Source organism: Marmota marmota, unplaced genomic scaffold (genome assembly GCF_001458135.2).
Source record: "Marmota marmota marmota unplaced genomic scaffold, marMar, whole genome shotgun sequence".
Taxonomy (NCBI): domain Eukaryota; kingdom Metazoa; phylum Chordata; class Mammalia; order Rodentia; family Sciuridae; genus Marmota; species Marmota marmota.
The window spans coordinates 1,652,630-1,668,204 of record NW_025999944.1 but is presented as its reverse complement, the minus strand read 5'-3'; the positions used below and the strand labels follow the sequence as shown (position 1 = coordinate 1,668,204).

At 46.1% G+C, this 15,575-nt stretch overlaps 1 long non-coding RNA gene across 1 annotated transcript; it reads left to right on the top strand.

Moving 5' to 3' along the window:
- The first annotated feature begins 3,899 nt into the window (after window positions 1–3,899).
- On the top strand, window positions 3,900–15,370 carry LOC125616375. Its single transcript, XR_007347001.1, has 5 exons — window positions 3,900–4,196; window positions 5,641–11,317; window positions 12,563–12,708; window positions 14,787–14,868; window positions 14,976–15,370. It is a non-coding gene; the product is annotated as an uncharacterized LOC125616375 (long non-coding RNA).
- The last annotated feature ends 205 nt before the right edge of the window (window positions 15,371–15,575 follow it).

Below are 15,575 nucleotides of genomic sequence, written 5' to 3'. Positions count from 1 at the left end.
TCCCTTGCCCCATCAATAATAATAATAATAATAATAATAATAATAATAATAATAATAATAATCAGTTTGGTTTACATTGTAGAGTGTCATGGCAGAGGTTAATAGCATAGACTCAAGAGCCACACTGCCTGGATTCCTGTCTCAGCCTCAAGGCCAGTTGTGCAATATGGGAAAAGTACTTTATCTTCTTTGTGTCTCAGTTTCCTCATCTGTGAAGTTGGAACAGTGGTAGTTCCTACCTTATAGGAAGCTGTGAGGAGTCACTGAGTTTATGTTGCAAGCCCTGGTACATAATAAGCACCAGTGAGGATATTAGTTATTGCTGTTTATATCAAGCTGATGTTTATCCTTCCTGAAGTACTTCTCAAATGTCTGGTGAAGGACTTTAAAAAATATTTCCAGTCCATTATGGATTGATAATTTTGTAAAATATAATAACATTGAGTAATTAGAAAAATGAAATTAAAAAACATGCAGACTTACAAAACTCAAACCCGATATTTTATTGTTTGAGTCAACAGAAACGAAACTGCGATGTCAGATTACTGTGAGTGTTTTTAAGTGATTACTTTCGATTTCTGTTATTTGTCTTGAACCAAGCAAACAGCTTGTGGCTGCCACCAGCTCACAGACACACCCTGACTTGTTCTGTCCCAGATTCATGACACGGATTTTTGCTGCGTCCTGCGAGAGGCCCACTGCTTTTGCGGGAAGGAAGGTCTGCCGGCTTTGGTTGGGTGGCCTTCAGGCAGTTATTTTTCTCAGGACCGCTTTTCACTCGCTAGGAGTGGGAATGATTGGAAAATAAACAGGCGTATTTAGTAAGTGCTGATCATCGACAGAGACGCTGTTTTCTGTTTGTTTGTTTTTAATAAAGAAATCATTTCTGATGTTAAGGAATCTTCCCTGTGAAGACCAGCAGCCATGGAGAAGTGCACATGTGATTCTGACTCAGGAGGGAGACAAGGGCACACTCTGATCTTCCAGGTCTTAAATGACACAGAAGCTCTTGGAAGCTCTGCCTTCTTTCTCCAGCAGTGCCTTGAGTCCCATAGATGTCCCATCTATGTCCCATAGATACCTTGGGTATTCCCAAGACAGCTACCGTAAATTTGAGTTGAACCCTGTGAACTCACCAACATTCCTCCCCTTTTGATTATGAAAAAAAAATATGAAAATTTCATCTGGACATACTACTCTTCAGGCTTCTAGATTTTATCTATTTTATCTGGGGCTGTACCGACCCCTCTCTAAAGGTGTGTTGAGTAAACCTCACCTGGGAATAGAATCCTCCCATTTCTAGAAGCTCACAGAAACTCAAGCTGGTGGGAATGGTGGCCTAGCTCTACATCCCAGCTTTTCAGCGTTGCTGAACCCAGGGCCAAGAGGGGCCTCTTCTGCCCAAGGTGTCTGTCAAGGAAGACCCTATTATGCCATTCAACTGGATAAAACCTGGCTGAACATAACCATGTGGGTCAAAGTCAGGACTCTTGGGTCCTTTCCTGAGCTCTGTTGTGAATTTGCAGCCTGGGCCATCCTGTCTCCTACATGACCCAAGTATATCCAAACTTAACTAAGACAGGATCTGAATCAGACAGAAGTTCTGAGATTCTGAGCTAAAAATTCTATTCATTTTACTATTTATTTTTAAACTATTAATGTTCATACAAGACTAGGGGTCAGAGGCTCTGTCCACCTGATGTGAAAATTATTGTTTTTAGTTCTAACAACTGTGGGACTATTGAATTTTAGTCAAAAATAGTCAATCAAATGACCCTGGTTTAACATTCATATTTTCTGCAAAGTCCCAAGACATGAATTTTTATAGTCAGTCTTTCTGAAAGAAGGAACATGTCAGTCTCTGCCTGCCTAAAATCTGCCTTACAAGAGCCAAGTCTGCCACTGTCCCTTAAACTAAGGGACAGGCTGCCAGTGGCTGTCACAGGCTGTGGATCCTGCATCCAGAGATGTGGACCTGAGAGTGGATGGGTGTGGCCCCTCAGTGGTGAAAACCCTCTGCTTCCATCTCTCGCTCCCCTTCGTAGGTGCTGTGAGGGGCTAAGCTGTGCCACCCCAGTTCACATGTTGAATTCCCAGGCCCTGCACCTCAGCCTGTGGCTGTGTTTGGGAGACAGGGACTGTAAAGAGGCGGTTAAGTTAAAATGAGGCCATTTGAAGTGGGCCCTGATCTAGTGTGGCTGGTGTCTGTCACAGGGCTGGGGCAGGGTAGAGGCTCCTTTTACCCTGATTCTTGCAATCAGGCCAGAAGGATTTCAGACATGCTGCTCAGAGTAGCAGGCGTGAATTTATTGAAGGGTTAGGAAAAGAGAAAGAAAGGGACTCTCTCAGAGAGGAGAGGGACCGTGTGCCTCTCCTACCCTCCGGTTTTATTGGGGTTCCAGGAAATTTTCCAGAGCATCTGGCCTAGGTCTACCGTTTGACTTTTGAGTGACAGCAGGCTGACATCAGGATTTCAAGTCCCAACTGCACATTTCTCAGTCACTTTGGCTCATGCTGACTATTCTAATTGGAACCTATTCTTACAGATTTTATGGTTAGGGGGAATTATCCTTATCTCTCCAAGTTCTGGGATCTAGTCTGGGTAAGGGTCACAAAAGTCCCACCCTCCTCAAGGTAACTTGTGTTCTTCTTATCTACATTTTGGGCCTGCATTTCCCCTGCAGGTAACAGGTTGTTTGCTGAGGAGTGTGACATATCAGCCAGGCAGGGGTGCAGGTAAACTGCTTTTTAGAAAAGAAAGCAAGTAGGGGTCAGCACAGTGGGTGTCGTTTATAGAATCATTCCCTCATCCTCATGACCACAGTTGCCACCACACACGTCTGTCTGTTCCCTATCGGTTTCCTTATCAGAAGAGGAAGCGACACCAGGATCATGCCTGCACAGAGGAAGAGATGTCAAGGATGGCCAGCATAAAGCCAAGGAGGCCTCCGAGGAGGCCAAACCTGCCTACATTTTGATTTCACACTAGTGGCCGGTAGAACCATGAGCCAACACACTCCTGGTGTTTCAGCAGTCCAGTCTGTGGCGTTTATTATGGCAGCCCGAGCAGATACACATGCACACGTTCTAAGATGCTTGCACGTAGCCACAGTCGTAGAAATGCACACACGTAGACACAAACCCAGATGCCACCCACGCAGACCCACACTCACACCCCTGCACTGCTGCACACCCCACCACTAGGCACAAGGGAGCAGAACGGAGACTGTGGAACTCAGCCTCATGAGTGGACGATATCTGGAAAGGGAAATAAGAATGGAACACAAGCATGAAACTCTGCAACTCAGAAAAGTGGCGAGAGGGGTAACGGGGTGGAGAGGAAGCAGCCGGGAGGACGGCGACGTGGCGGTTTCCAGGGTGGTGAACGTGGGAGTGACGTGGTGGTAAGCGCCGTGGTCTTAACAATGACAAGTCTGGGTCTCAGAGCAGCTATTGACTTTGCTAGTGCTATTGGCTTGGGAACCATACTTTGAGAGCCACAAGGAACCCTCTAGTCCTTTTTGGGTCTGAGGTTCTAAAACTAAATATATCTCTGTTATTGCGGTTCTCAGTCAGGGCTGTTTTGCCCTGCAGGGGCCATTGGTCAATGTTTGGAGACATTTTTGATGGTCACAACTTGGGGCAGATGCTACTGGCATCTAGTGGGTAGAGGACAAGGTTGTTGCTAAGCCCCTACAACAAAGAATTGTCTGGTTTAAAATATCAACCGTGCCAATACTGGGAATGTCAACCGTGCCAATACCGAGCAACCTTGCTCCAAAAGAGCCAAGTTACTGGGTGGTGAGATTGATGCTGAGCTTTGATTTCTGCTGAAGAAAAGGGCCCATAAAAACTACCCAAGAGTCTGTGAGCTAGAGTCCCCTTTACAGAGTCTTCTCCTTGCTCCAGGAGGGCACTGTAGGCTGGGGAGGCTGACTGGGACTCTTGAGAGCCTGGGGATATCAGATCCCCGGGGGAAGGCTCCCCAGGAAGCGCTGGGCTGACTCCCAACAGGGCGCATTCCCAAGGCTGACATCCCTCCAGGACCCAGCAGGCCCTGCTCGGGACCAGGCGGCGCTGGTGCTGCATTGTGTTTCCTTTCTCTGCTTCCAACCCATGGGCCGGAAAATTAGGGCAGCCCTTGTGGATTCTGATTAGAAGCTTCACATATCAAGTCCCTAAATATGCAGAATGTGGTAAGAAAGTCATGTGTGTGCGTGGTATGTGTGTGTGAGAGAGAAAGAGAGAGATTTGTGTGTATGTGTGGGGGGGTGTGTAAGAGAGAGAAAGATATTTGTGTGTGTGTGTGTGTGTGAGAGAGAGAGAGAGAGAGAGAGAGATTTGTGTGTGTGTATGCGTGTGTGTGTGTGTGTGTGTGTGTGTGTAAAACCACATATTCAAACCATTCCCTATTTCTGCACCTCACCCTGCCAATTACAATCTGCTTGGTGGTGTGAAACTGACAGCCGGCAGCAGCGACTGAGACAGGAGGAACGGTGAACAAGGGCTTTGTGCATTCTCGGCTTTAGAGAGAATGTTCAGTGGGGCGGACAGGCATGTAACTGGCAGGTTTAGGAATCAGTAAAAACCAAGAACTGGAAGTCCTAATTTATCGTCTGTTTCAATACAAGGCAAGACACAGGCTATTTAATATACTGCATTGTTTACACGTGGAGGAGAGGGGGAGTCACTGAAGCATTACAAACGCAGGGCGAATGCATCTCCTAAGCCAAGGGGTAGGGAATAACAATTGCAGAAGACTAAATTTGACTTTAACCCCCCAAGAATGGCATGCGTGCGGCTTAAAATGATAAAAGCAGGAGGGGGTGGGGCAAGAGGAAAGGAGAGCAGGAGACTGAGGGAGACCGAAGGAGGCAGAGGGAGACGTAGGGGAGACAGACAGACAGAGATGGGGAGAGAAATGAGAGCTGATTTTCTCCTGGGATTCTGCATTTCTTGATTAGGAAATAGAGTGGAAATGGAAAGAAAAGTTGTTGTTTTTTCTTTTAAATCTTGTTTTGATCAACAGCGTCCTGTGTGGCAGGGTATTCTCTGAAGCAGCTCTGAATCATGCGTGGTCAAGCAGCTTGGAGTGATTTAAAGACCTGCCAATCCCTTATATAATCCCAAGGGCCGAAATAGAACACAGTCCTGGTTTGAAGTGTGCGTGTGCCTGTTCTGGGTCCTCCTTCTGGTGGTCAAGGCCATGGAGGCTGGGTGTCCATGAGCTTGCTGCTCGTCTTTGGAGTTAAAATTACCACCACCATGACACATGGTGCACAATGCTTTGGACATAGTAGGTGCCCCATGAACACTGGCAGACTGAGCCCAGGGCAATGCTAGTGTCCACAGAGGAGCCATGTAGCTGGGCTCCACTTCTAGTCTCAGCAACCAAAGTGGCTTTGGAGTAAGTGAAATAGGTCCATTCCCACCCACGCTGAAGTCCCTCTGCATTGTTATAGACAAAGGAGTTCAAATTCTGGATTAAAAAAATCAATGTGCTAGGGCATCTCATAACCCTGGGCAGCCCACTCCTTTGTGGAATGGGACTTAATGACAGCATTTACGGGTATCGGGGATGGTGGCAGCTGCTGTGTTGACATCTGCCTGCAGCTTATCTCTCTTTATGTTTACATCCAGCCTGGGAGAAATTTATCATGGTGCCCTTTGGAAATGTGTGGAAACTGAGGCACAGAGAGGTTTCACAGCAGAGGCTGGTGGAGGACAGCAGATGACACTGCCTGGGATTGGGTTCTTCCCCGGTTGAGCTGCAGTCTGTCTCTCTTCCCCTGCAGTCCCACTGCAGTGGCAGTCCCTGGTGATGGTGTGGCCAATATCGGATTTCCATTATCAACAGGACTCACATTTGCCTGGGTTTATGGATGTGTTTGCAGTGCACCATCTGCCTCCTTGGGTGATCCAGTGGCAAACAGAGGGAGGAAGAAGATTGGCACTGGAAGAACTCTCTGTGGCAGCTTTCTAACTGTGACAGCCAAGTGCTGCTAGCCTGGGTCATGGAGCACAGAGTCCCTGGTCATTACTGCATGAAGTCACCGTCTGTGGACCACTTCGAGATAAACAAATGAACTCACTCTGGAGGATAAACAGTGGTCTGTGTGACCTCATCTGTGGCTTCAGTTGGCTGAATGCTAAGGGGAGCCAGTAATGTCACCTCTAGGCTCACCCAATATAGTAGGCCCTGGTAAACATTTGCCAGCTATCCAATCTGACAGCATTCAGCCTGAGAGCAGTGCTGCCAGCCCAAGTCCTCAAAAAGATAGAGCCTGCAGAGAGAAAGCATTTCTTTATTTGGAAGATTGACCTTGACCATTTGTCTGTGACTTTTGGGTAAGCAGAGCTTGCAGCCTGAAGTCCTGTTCCCTTGCAACTGGTGTGTATTTTTGTGATTCGTGTCTCCTGGGTGTTTGCCTGTGAGGCGAGATGGGGTCATTGCTTGCTCCTGATTTCCTGTGGGAACCTGAGGGAAATTGCCTCCTCTCTCTGGGATAGGCAAGTGCTCACAGGAAAGAAGGAAGCCAAATAGTCCCAGAAATGCATGTGGCATGCCCCAAACCAAACGGATCATTTCCTTCTCTTTTTGAGAGCCCTTTTTACTGATGGCAAATAATTTAATCCATCCCACAACGTGAAGAATCAGAGGAAGCTTGGTCTTCTCCTGTGATTCTTGCATCCAGTCTGTCCTGGTGTCTTTACCCATGAGGTGTCTGTGGGGCTAGCTCAGGTCTTCCTGTCTGTCCTTTGAGCTATTGCAGGAAGCTCCTGGCTCATCTTTTTTTGCCCCTGGCTCTCCTTCCTTTCTGGTGATCTGCATGCAGAGAAAGGGCCTCCTGATGTAGCAGTGTCCAGGCGTCCTCCCAGAGCCCTGGGCTTCCCAGACCTGAAAGTGTGAGTCTTGAGGGCCCTCTTGGACCATCATTACAATTCAAATAGTTCCTTTTGTATTTTGGCACAGGGGATTAAACCCAGGCTCTACCACCCAGCTCCTTCCCCAGCCCTTTAATTCTTTTTAAAATTTTTTAAAAATTTTGAGATAGGGGCCTTGCTAAGTTTACTGAGGCTGACCTTGATTGTGATCCTCCTGTCTCAGCCTCCTGATTTGCTAGGCATGTGCCGCTGTGCCTGGTTACAATTCAACCAGTTCTAATTTCTCTTTCAAAATGTTTTGAGAGATCTGAAAACAAAACAAAACAAAACAAAAAAACTTAAAAAGCTATCGGGGAGCAGCTCTACTTTAGGACTATTGTGTGACATTTTGCTTAAAGAAATCTATTGCTCATGAACGACCTGGAGGACATTACGTTATGTGAAATAAGCCAAGCATGGAGACAATACTGCCCGTTCATACATGGAGGCTAAGAAAGTTGATCTCAGAAGTAGAACGTAGAATAGTGGCAAGAAGAGGCTAGAAAGCGGGGTGGTGCACTGGTTGTCACACGCATGGCCAAGAGTCAGGCTGCACACAGAACCGCTGCCTCTGTGTGTTGGAAGCTAATCTGAGATACATCAAGTGTGCCTCTTTCACGGGGACCCAAAGCAAGTCAGGGTGATGGCAAAGCCCATGTTCTTGCCACTAGGGCATGACATTGAGGCAACACAGGCACTGTCAATTATCATCCAAGACTGAGGCATTGTTACTATTATTAGGCTCTCTGTGTTTGAGAGAGCCTGGAACCATGGGCCCCAGAGAAACACGAGCTTGTGCTTTAAAAATGATTTTTCCATGTTTTCTCCATAAGAGATGTAAATGGTTCAGAATAAAAGGCGGAAGTAACAACACTCCACACCACTAACCCAAGAGTGAGGTTGCAAGAATGAGGCAATAAAAGGGAGGCAGAAGTACTTATGGATCCAAAAACATGGGCTGGACAGCCGCCCTCCTGACTCCTAAGAGACAGTTGTGAGTATCTTTTCCAAACACTCTTCAGCAATATCATGTTGGAAGCAGCAACTGTTTACACCACAGAAATTGGCAGACACTTAAAAACAGGGATTATTTCCCCCCGAGGAAAGACATTTACCAGCATACCACTGGGCTCACGATGGATGGCACTGCAAGTTAGTATGATGTGCTTTAGGCATTTGGATTTGCTCTTCGAGGGGTGCAGGCTCTCAATTCCCTGCATGCAAAGGGTTGGTTTCCATTGTGACTTCTGGTGACAACAGTGATGGCCTCACCCAGGTGGGCGAGTGGCTAAGATGAGAAGCATTCTCTCAGAGGCCCTTTGTTTTCAAGGAGCAAAATTTGTTTGCCTTAGTTTATTTGTGTTGCTATAACAAAATGCCTGAGAATGAATAATTTATAAAGAACAAGAGATTCATTTCTTATTGTTCCAGAGGTTGAGAGGTTCAAGGTTAGAGCAAAGGCTGTGTCACTCTATCTAGAAAGGCAGAAGGTCAAGAGAGGGCACACGTGAGAGCAATGGAAAGGGATCGAACTCATCCTGTTTCCGCATAGACAAAATATGATTTACCCATCCTTGAACATGTTCCAGCATAAGTACTAAAAGGAGGAGAGCTAGACTTTCTGTATTTCAATGATGGTTCTTTTTTTTTTTTTTTTTTTAGAGAGAGAGAGAGAGAGAGAGAGAATTTTTTAATATTCATTTTTTAGTTTTCGGCGGACACAACATCTTTGTATGTGGTGCTGAGGATCGAACTCAGGCCCCATGGATGCCAGGCGAGTGCGCTACCACTTGAGCCACATCCCCTCAATGATGGTTCTTAGAAGAGAGAATCTGATTGCCCAGCTTGGATCAGGTGGTCATCCTAAGCCCAGTCACCTGTGGTTGAGGGAAGTCACTTGTCATGGGAACTCAGCAGGAGCTTTGGAACAAGATACTCTGAGGGCAGGGTGAGTCAGGAAGACCAGCTGACTAAGCTGTCAGCGAGGAGCAGGCATTAGTGTTCCTTGGGTTTGTGTCAATGCATCTGGACAACAGAACATGCTATCTGTGTTAAATTCCCTCTGAATATATCCAGTCAGTTCCTACACCAAGGAACGACTTGTACTAAAAACAAAAAACAAAAAACCCAGTTTTGTTCCTTATCTTTAATGTTCATATATCAGACAATAAATTCTACATGAAGAGAAAGAAGACCAGTGGGAAATGGGCAGGAGAAGGAACTCAGGGAAGAACATCCAGGGGGCTCTGTAAAGATCAATGATTGCCGCCGCCTCCACAGACCAGCTGTTACCCGAGACCTTCTTACATGTTTAAAACAATGCTGTTTAATAGATCCAACTCTGTCAGGTTGTTCACATCCAGAGCTAGACCGAGTCAGGGGAAAATATTCTTTTGGTGTAGATTCTCAACCAACCCCTGGAAAGGAAAGGTGCATGAGGGCAAAAATATCACCTAGGATCTAGGATCATGTGTCCTTGAGACGCTCATGGTCTTGGCTTCGTTTTTGATGCAATTATGCTGTTCTGCAGAGTCAGAGTACAAGGACTCATTAAGGTCCGGGGAAAATTTGGTAAGTTTGTTCTAAAATGATTGAGGGTGTGAGAGGATCAGATAATGAGACCCGGGGCTGCAGCAGGCAGCATGTCAGAGGAGGCCGGGAGCTGCCAGTGGACTTTCAGGGGTGGGGAAGGGAGACAGTTTCTGCCTGGATTTGCAAATCACTCTTCCTGTGAAAAGGAGCAAGCTCCGAGGTTCCTAGTCTCCTTTTTTAGGAATTCTAAGGAGCACAGGGATTGCGGGCAGAGGTGTTCAGAGAGAGAAGCCACGGTCACAAAGGAGAAACAACCAGACCTGAGGTAATCCATGACTGGTGACTAAGCACTCGACAGAACGCCTGGCAGAAAAGCGAGCCCTCTTCTCTAACCACACGAGATGCAGCCTCTTTCTAAAGTCTGAGGTCAAGAGGCAGATATTTTCTGAAATTAATAATAATGACACTAATATCAGGAAGTAACCATTCCAGCACAGAATGGCACAGAACAAGAACAGCCTGGGACACAGATCCGAGTAATGTGAGAAGAAAATAACCCCCTGCAGGACCATACAAATAAGACCAGCGCCTTGATGAGGGAAGATCAGAAGTTAATATCAGAACCTGCTGTATGTTCCTTATTGTGTTTGTGGTATAATTATGCTTCAGTTGACTCTCTACAGAAATCCCTTTTTATTCACAGGAGACATGTTTCCCCAGGAGATGCATGAAACTTGAATAGTACTGCACCCTATAGATAGCACGTGTATCCTACACATACATGCCGATGATAAAGTTTAATTTATAATTTAGACACAGTAGGAGATTAACAACAGCATTAAAAAATAGAATAATTATAATAAAACACTATAATGAAATTGCCAGCATCATTGATCTTGACACAGGTTGAGTAAAATAAGGGTTATCTGAACACAAGTACTGTGATACTGTGATACTGAGACAACTGAGATTCCTATTGAGGGACTAACGAGACAGTAGCATATATGGTGTGGATACGCTACATGAAGGCATGATTGACATCCAAGGCACAATGGAGGGAGGTTGCATGAGATTTTGCCACACTACTCAGAACAGTGGATACATATGAATTGTTTATTTATGGAATTTTCCATTGAATATTTTTGGACCAGGATTGATCACCAGTAACTGAAACCACAGAAAGTGAAACGGCAGCGTGTGTGTGTGTGTGTGTGTGAGTGTGAGTGTGTGTATACTGTACTAAGTTGGTTCACATTCCAAAGTACAGAATTATTGACTTTCAGCCAATCTTTTTGTTGTCTTCATAATACCCTGAGTTAGAGAGCTTCTTCAGGGGTCTCACATACTCACTGGTGAACCAGCAGGAATCTTCTAACCTCTGCAGGCAACTTTTGGGTCCAAAGCATTGTCCTTATGGAAGATGGACTTAGCCTGTAATATTCATGTGTGTGTTATGCATATTACTTCACTATTGTTCATAGAGTTGATTCAGCTTCAGTTTACTGCCTTAAGATATTTCCATGTTTGAACTTCCCCGTTGTTTCCTTCTGGCTCTTTATTGATGCTCCTAAAAATTGCAGAACAGACAACACAGGAATGAGGAGACATGCCCAGTCAAGAACTGAGTTCCGCAATTGGCTTTGGTTTGAATGGAAGAGAAGGAAAGGAAAACAAGAAGAGAGAGTGCAGGCAAACACATGTTTCCAAAGGGAACTCGTCTAGTTATCACCAGGCTGTCCCTGGGAACGAGGAAGAGACCCTTTGCAGGGATCCTGTGGAGCAGCCTGGATGCAGGGCATAGGAATGTCTGCAGCTGGCTGCGGTTAGCGGCTGCCTCTTGCGGTACATCTCTTAGAGCCATGTAAGTATCTGGTCTTTTGAGCTGTCTAAATCATCCCTCCTAACATCTGTTTACAGACCCTGTGCAGAGCAGTTGCTCAGCTAACATAACTTGTGCCCTTGACAGGGATGATTTGTGGCGGGCATGCCCCTCTGTGCACACTGCCCGGCATGCCACGGGGCTTCCATAGGCACAGAGGCTTGCTTTTTCTCTCCACATTCTTTTCTCTTGGTGAGGGAGGAGGGCTGCAGAAAGGGAGATGGGTAAGAGTAGGCTGATTTTCCACAGAGTAAAGAGCTAACTGTCTTTTATTTTTAGTTGGTTGCTCAGGGACCTGACTTCTGGGAGCAATATAGGGGCTAGTCCACCAAGCCTAGACACTACTGGCATTTTGGATCACTCCAGATGGGGACTTTCCCTCAGCCTGTTTTGATATCTGTGAATTAGAAAATTCTAGGTCACTTCCCTGGGTATACAACACAGGAATATAGAACAACCAATAAGGCTGTGTTCGATAAAAAAAAAAAAATCTAAAGTATTTTTGGAAAAGAATCTAGACTCAATTTTCTGTGACATTTTCACAGACGGAAACGGCAACTTGAGAACATTTCCTCTCTGGTACTCTCTCGAAGGCGATGGACGGGTCCCCGGACCACCTCATTATGCCTGCTCTTTCCTTGTTGCCTTTGTTTCACGTTATCTTGTCAGGTCTGAAATCTTAGACCTTTAGGCTCCTGTGCACAACACTCAGAAATGATTCTATGCAGACTTGGATGTAATTAAACTTGCTTTTCCTTAACAATGTGGTGAGATTGACATTTTAGCAGCAGAAGTCCTTTTCTCCCCCCTGACAGATTATTTTCTTTATTCAGATAAAGCCTGTGTTGTATTTTGAATGCTGTGAGAATGGAGGTTTTTTTTTTTTTTTTCCCATTTGGAATTTGAGGCAATTAGAGCCACAAATTAATTTCTCACATTAAGAGGAATGTTTGTCGTCTGATCTGCACCTGCTCAGTCCCATTTCCAGTCATCTGGAGGCCGGGTATTCAAGAGGAAGGGGAAATACTTATGCAGGGATGGAGGGAATCACTAATGGCTAATCAATAGCTGTGGAGCATTTCAGAGCTAAAGAGATGCAACGTGGTGTTGTGAAAAACAGGGGTCACTGGGTGGTGGTTTCCTTTGTGTGGGGTTTCCGGAAAGATCTCGAGCTGACTGACCATCAACCATCTCCACTTACATGTTTTTTTTGTTCCTCTAATCCAGCAACAAATTCACTGCCCTCCTCACTTTTCTGGCCCACGGAGCCTGCTCCTTCTTTGCTATGGACAACAACGTCCACGTAATCCTCGGAACCAGAGACTTTCGGGGTGTCCTCGTCTTTCCTCGCCTCATCCTCCATGATGGAGAAGGTGTGCTTCTTGCCCAATATCCATTCCTTCCTTCTGTTGCTCACAGCACCCAGATTTTAGCCTGAGGATTTTAGTTCATGGTTGGGTGAAATTTGCACTGCCTCTGGCCCAAGTGGTGAACCCTGATTAACTAAAGGCTTCATCATGACTCCCAGTCTTTTGCCATAGAGATGGGCTGAGGGCTATCTCAGCGTGTGGCCCCCTCCTGGCCCTGAGGTAGGGTCAGGTTGGTCTCCGTAGAGTATGATGATGGGGTATGGACAGTGGAGGAGGAAACTGTTTCTTGTGATGGAGGTCTGGACAAGCTGAGCCATGTTTGCTTTGTGGCCACACTCTTTCCATTATGTGGGCAAACCAGTTTCCTTTAGAGTTTACTGCAGCTTGTATTGAATGTTCTGACAATCAAAAGTATCCTTAGCAGACTACCACTAAATAGGGAAGAGAGGTGGGAGGAAAAAAGAGGGAGAAGGGGATTTGCACGGAAGATGGAAGGAGAACCTCATCATTATACAGAATACATATATGATGTTGTGATGAGAAAAAGAAAAAAAAGTGTGTCACATTAGATTGGATAGAGAGAAATGATGGGAGAGGAGGGGAGGAGTAGGGGAGATAGGAAGGGTAGCAGAATAGAATAGACAATATGATTGATGTATGTATATAGGTGACTGTATGACCAATGTGATTCTGCAATCTGTACAATCAGAAAAATGAGAAATTATACCCCAATGATACAAATGTATGAATTGCCAAGATCATTGTGATGTCATGTGTAGATAAAAAAAATAGTAAAATATCAAAAAAAGTATCCTTAGCTAATATACCCCACAGTCAGTCACTATATCCTATTCACATGGCTTCTTTAGTATTGCTCAATCCAACCTCCCTCTACTTTACAGAGTGTCACTGAATACTCACCATCTTAGTTATTGGGGGTCCAACTTAGGTTTAAAATGACCCTTTTAGCATTGAGAAAATTTCTAGGAATGCAGAAGCCCAATAATTCAGAAATAATGAGAAAGTGGATTGATGGTTCCCAAATTCACAGGGAGTATTTATGTAAAGACCACAGAAAGGTCTTATGTAAACAAGGCCCTTTCAGGGTTGGCCCCACTTGGGTCTCCCAGCCTCCCCCTCCTCCCCCGCCCCGTCCTCACAAGGCAGCCCTGCCATACTTCCTGCACGTTCTCCAGTTGCGTCCACTTTATGGTGGGGTGTGCTCTCAGTGCCTTCCTGTATTCTAATTCCTGTTTGGAAAGAAGCCCCTCCCTTTCCCACAAGAAAGACTGCCACTCATCTGTGTCCCATCGGAACCTGGGGATGTGTCAGTCTCCAGTGTTGGGACAGGTGAGGCAATATGTAGGCCTGGCCAGGCCCAGGGATGAGAAGCATCCAATCCTGGTTCTTGATCAGGGAGCGCAGAGACTGAGGCCTAGAGGTGTAGACAGGCTCCAAGTGGACGTCATGGATGATGTCAGGGCCAGAAGGTCCAACAGAGACCTAGCAAATGGCACGAGAGGCCTAGCAAATGAACAGGAGACCTGAAAGAGGGCAGATCCCAAAGTTTCAGGCTCAGGTGGCAACCCTGGGCCTACCACTGTTAGTGGTGACCAGAAGGAAGCCAAGAGCTGGAAGAGAATCATACCTCAGATTTGGGGGTATTAGAGAGAGGCTGAAATTCTTGGAACGCTCATCCTCACCTCAGGGATGGGGAAGTGTGGATAGGAAGTCAGAATTGCATGGGGGAAGCATGCTGCTTTCTTTTTTCTTTCCAAAAGGAGTTTGTGGGACCACTGAGCTCAACCCTAACCTTACTCCTTGGAATACAAGGATCTAGAAATGGGGAAATGGGTACGTGGGGATGTGGGTAGTTTGAAGAAGCTCTTAAAGTAATTCTGATGTTTCCTCGACTGGTCCTTCATACCCCAGGATTGTCCTAAGGGTGACCCTGCATCTGCTACTGTCTCTGGTTCTTTCCTACTATGTCCTGACTACACTCTCTTTGTGCTGGGGCCCTGACTTTGCTTGGGTTGTTCTGGAATGTTCTTTTGCCATCTTGCCTTTCTGTCACACCCCAGCTCATCCTACCCATCTCTAGCATCAAGGAGAGCCCTCCACTCTACTTCTGCCCTGGACTTCCTCCCCTGCCCCGGCCCCTGGGTAAGTGCCACACTCCCTCCCCGGCTACGGTGACTTGGGGCTCCACCTCACCACTCACACTTGCCCTTGTTGCTCTCACATGTTTGCGCTCCTTCCTGTCCCACCAGATGAACTCTTGGAGGCCAGAAATCTGGGTTTTCCACCTCTGGAGCCACAGCGGTGAAGCCAGATTTAAAGTTAGGCAGTCAGTGTAGTTAGGTAAATCGGGTCTAATATCAGTGAGATCTAAAACGGAGGCCATGAGAATGAATTCCCGGAAAAGTTGAGCAACTCTCCGAATGTTAATGAAGTCCAGGAAACAGCCCCCAGCAGATTTGAAGATAGCCCATCCCAAAGAAAGATTAATGAACAGCAAACTTGAAGATGCTGCCTCAGGAGTCCTTCCCGCCCAGATTACTTCTTTGGCCCGCCTGTGCCCCACCCCTGGGGCCTTCTGAAGTCTCTTCTGCTGTCCTTCAATAAACTTCTATTTTCCACTCTAAACTTGCCTCGGCGTGCTTCTCTGGTGTTATACCTCAACATTGGGGAAGCAAGGACTCGTCACCAGTCAACAGCGGTAACAGCAGTACCTGCCACATAGTAGGCTCAACCACTTAGTAAGTGGATATGAGTGAATTGGATGGAATGGAGTAAAGGCCTTGAAGCCACTTTGTAGATAGGAGGCAAAGATGTGTCACTATCACCACTATTAAATAAAACTGAAAAAA